Below are 4,545 nucleotides of genomic sequence, written 5' to 3' on the forward strand. Positions count from 1 at the left end.
ACGAACAGGTTAACAGTTCAACTTATGTAAGTAATAATGAATAACAACAACATAATATATATTGTATTTAATGAAACTACTTATTACGATGAGATCTAAAAATGCATATTAAAACTCATATAGGGAAAATAAGAATCTATTAAGTAAAACCAGACCCATAACACGTGGATATCAGGCAGACGGCCTCAACGCCGCGTACGACACCACCAGTGCTGGAAATGTGTGTGTGTGTTTTTTAGGTTGCATGTCCTTTTATGCATTAAAATTAGCGGTGTGTCACGTGGACAATCTAGCCAACTAAAGAGGAGCCTATAAAGGAGACAAAAGATATGAATATACATGACTGTTAAGGGGGAGAGGAGGGGGGAGGGGTAATCGGTTAAGTAGAGGCTGGTGAAACTAACTTCAACCAAAAATGTTTTTCGAACTTAACGCGCGGTCAAGATATAATGATAATGCATTGTGGTATAAAATTTGATTTCATTAAACGGTGTTTTCACATTTTAAAGAACTATTTAATATTTCCAACATAAAGTTCTGATTTCACGCTATTGTATACACATATCGTCTGTTTCTATTTTGTAATCAATTTTTTTAAGCTTGTGATTCTTTAGTATTATATTTTAAAGTAATTAAACAAAATTAACCCAAAGTATGGATTACTAAATTTTATATTAAATATCTTTACTTTAGTTAATAGTTATTAAAGTAACGGTGCTTGATTAAATATGCATGGATATTTTTAATTTTCTGCGTTTATTATAATAAACTTGGTTATTAAAACATGTTTTTATTTATTTAATCTATCTATACTTAGACATCCTATTATTAAAAAAGAAATTCTTTAAAAAAAAACATTCAGACATCGATGAATGCAACAGTCCAGAAGGAAATCCGTGCCAGCAGATCTGTACAAACACTGTTGGCAGCTTCTCGTGTTCATGTAGTCCAGGTTACACCGTCAGCAGTACAAACACCAACGCGTGTGATGGTGAGTCGGTTTAAACATATGTCGTTTGCAGACTAAAGTATGACCTTAATGATACTTTTCGTTTCAGTATACAATATATGATGTAAAGAAACATATTTTTTTTCGATACGACATCACACATTCTGTGCAGTATGCCTTTTTTACTTTCTCGTATATACGAAGTATAGAGAAAGTCTTGTAATCGTGCAAAAAAAAAAATCGAGATTTTTGCAAATCTCGACGTTTTACATCTCACTGATACGGAAAAACATAATTTTGCAATCTTGTCCGTATGTCTGTGTGTCTGTGTGTGTGTGTGTCTGTGTGTGTGTGTGTCCGTGTGTAAACACGATAACTTGAGTACCGTTACAGCTAGGTTGATGAAATTTCATATACAAGTATTTTTATCAAAATCGTAGATCCGTATCAACTTTTGAGCGATTTCCGATAACCGGAAGTGGTACTTTTCCTACTTTGAATTTTTTAAAAGCCTATAACTTGAGTACTATTTCAGATAGATAAATGAAATTTCACATGTAAGTAAAAGATCTAATTCTCTACCTTCTGTTAAATTTTGAGTAATTTCCGTTGACTGGAAGTAGTAATTTACGCTACTTCCGATTTCTCAAAAAACTAATGTAAATTTTAAAAGTACTAATAATATTGCGCACTATTATGCGCTTTTTTTATTTGCGTTCACTTGGTGTGCAATTAATTTGTCTACGAGATTTTATTCTATTTTTAAAACTTTAAGTATTTAAAATGGATTAAAAATCATGTCTATAGCCCGAGTTTCCATCCCCTGTTATTTTATATAAGAATATTCGAGAAAGTTTAGGGGAGATCACTCCCGGTTTATTTACTTACTCGTACATACAAAGTATAGAGAAAGCATAGTAAACGTGCAAAAAAAAAAATCGAGATTTTTACAAATGTCGACGTTTTACACCTCACTGATACGGAAAAACATAGTTTTGCAATCTTGTCCGTATGTCTGTGTGTCTGTGTGTGTGTGCGTGTGTGTCCGTGTGTAAACACGATTATTTGAGTACCCTTACAGCTAGGTTGATAAAATTTCATATATAAGGATTTTATCAAAATCGTAGATCCGTATTAACTTTTGAGCGATTTCCGATAACCGCAAGTGGTACTTTTCCTACTTTGAATTTTTCAAAATCCTATAACTTGAGTACTATTTCAGATAGATAAATGAAATTTCACAAGTAAAAGATCTAATTCTCTACCTTCTGTTAAATTTTGAGTAATTTCCGTTGAGCGGAAGTATTAATTTACGCTACTTCCGATTTCTCAAAAAACTAATGTACATTTTTTAAGGACTAATAACATTGCACACTATTATGCATTTTTTTATTTGGCGTTCACTTGGTGTGCAATTCTTTTGTCTACGAGATGTTATTCTATTTTTAAAACTTTAAGTATTTAAAATGGATTAAAAATCATGTCTATAGCCAGAGTTCCCATCCCCTGTAATTACTTACTCGTATATACGTAGTATAGAGAAAGAATTGTAATCGTGCAATTTTACACCTCACTGATACGGAAAAACATAATTTTGCAATCTTGTCTGTATGTCTGTGTGTGTGTGTCTGTGTGTCTGTGTGTAAACACGATTACTTGAGTACCGTTACAGCTAGGTTGATGAAATTTCATATAAAAGTATTTTATCAAAATCGTAGATCCTTATTAACTTGTGCGCGACTTCCGATAACCGGAAGTGGTACTATTTCTACTTTAAATTTTTCAAAAGCCTATAACTTGAATACTATTTCAGATAGATAAATGAAATTTCACAAGTAAGTAAAAGATCCAATTCTCTACCTTCTGTTAAATTTTGAGTAATTTCCGTTGACCGGAAATAGTAATTTACGATACTTCCTATTTCTCAAAAAACTAATGTAAATTTTTAAAGTACTAATAATATTGCGCACTATTATGCACTTTTTTATTTGGCGTTCACTTAGTGTGCAATTCTTTTGTCTACGAGATTTTATTCTATTTTTAAAACTTTAAGTATTTAAAATGGATTAAAAATCATGTCTATAGCCCGAGTTCCCATCCCCTGTTATTTTATATAAGAATATTCGAGAAAGTTTAGGGGAGATCACTCCCGGTTTATTTTATCTAAGAATATTCGAGAAAGTTTAGGGGAGATCACTCCCGGTTTATTTTTTGTTCAAGCGGAGCATAGAGTTATTCGTGAGTTACTGATCTTGCTTCTTTTAATGAATTATTTATTACAAACGTGTATTCGCTTATATAAACCAAAATAGATTACACTGCCCTTAAATTGTTGCAACTGCCTACTCCTTATATTGACCTCCACTAAACGCACTACACTATTTCTAACACAAAACGGAAACTTTTTATATTTTACTTGTCAATGGTAAAAATATCTTTGTACCGTAATGATAGCGATAACCTGTAAAATGCGTAAATACAACCCTTAGGGGGGTCTGTGCTGCTTCTCTACCGGGAATAAAGGCTCTAGTAAAGTATTACTAGAGGTACTGTCAATAACGTCTGATGACAAAGTGTCAATTCAATGCACGAAGTTACAGTATTAGTAGAATACTTACCAGGTCCGATGAACTCTTGTACTTGCAAGGGTTTACGCCGGTGAATAAGACTAAAATATTAGGACCGATGACTACGTGTCAACTCAATGCCCGCAGTTTACGGCCTGTAGTTAATATGCAGTAATATAATATTATTGTACCTACTGCTGCGTGGCTAATATACGTACAGGATCAAAGTATTACAGTAGGTAATTGAAATATTTACTCAACTGCCATGTGGAATTACGTTACTCGCAGGAATAGTTTAAGCCAATTAAATATTCAAATTTCCTGTGTGCTAAGAAACGGGCAGTGTAAAGTTTAATTATGTAAATCAGTTAAGCTGTCGAATGTCTCACGGCCTAAGCCACGAACAGGTTAACAGTTCAACTTATGTAAGTAATAATGAATAACAACAACATAATATATATTGTATTTAATGAAACTACTTATTACGATGAAATCTAAATATGCATATTAAAACTCATATAGGGAAAATAAGAAACTATTAAGTAAAACCAGACCCAGAACACGTGGAGATCGGGCCGACGGCCTCAACGCCGCGTACGACACCACCAGTGCTGGAAGTGTGTGTGTGTGTGTTTTAGGTTGCATGTCCTTTTATGCATTAAAATTAGCGTTGTGTCACGTGGACAATCTAGCCAACTAAAGAGGAGCCTGTGAAGGGGACAAAAGATATGAATATACATGACTGTTAAGGGGGAGAGGATTAGTAGAATACTTACCAGTGTAACGGACACCAATCTATCAGCCAGATAGTTGGCGAACGCTCCCGGATTCGTTTAACTGATTACACACAGATGGCGACAAGCCTAAATAAAAGAAAGTTAACACACTAGTTCGCTAGGACTCGTAATTGATGTCTAGGGGAAACACTAGAGAAACTACTGATGCCAACAATACGTTTAATCTGCATATAACTTGTAATGAGTGTACAAAGTCGTGGCAGAACACTAGATTTATACAGGAATAAAATAG

The sequence above is a fragment of the Physella acuta genome, unplaced genomic scaffold, assembly GCF_028476545.2.
Source record: "Physella acuta isolate Inbredline_101_S28 unplaced genomic scaffold, ASM2847654v3 ptg000848l, whole genome shotgun sequence".
Lineage (NCBI taxonomy): Eukaryota > Metazoa > Mollusca > Gastropoda > Physidae > Physella > Physella acuta.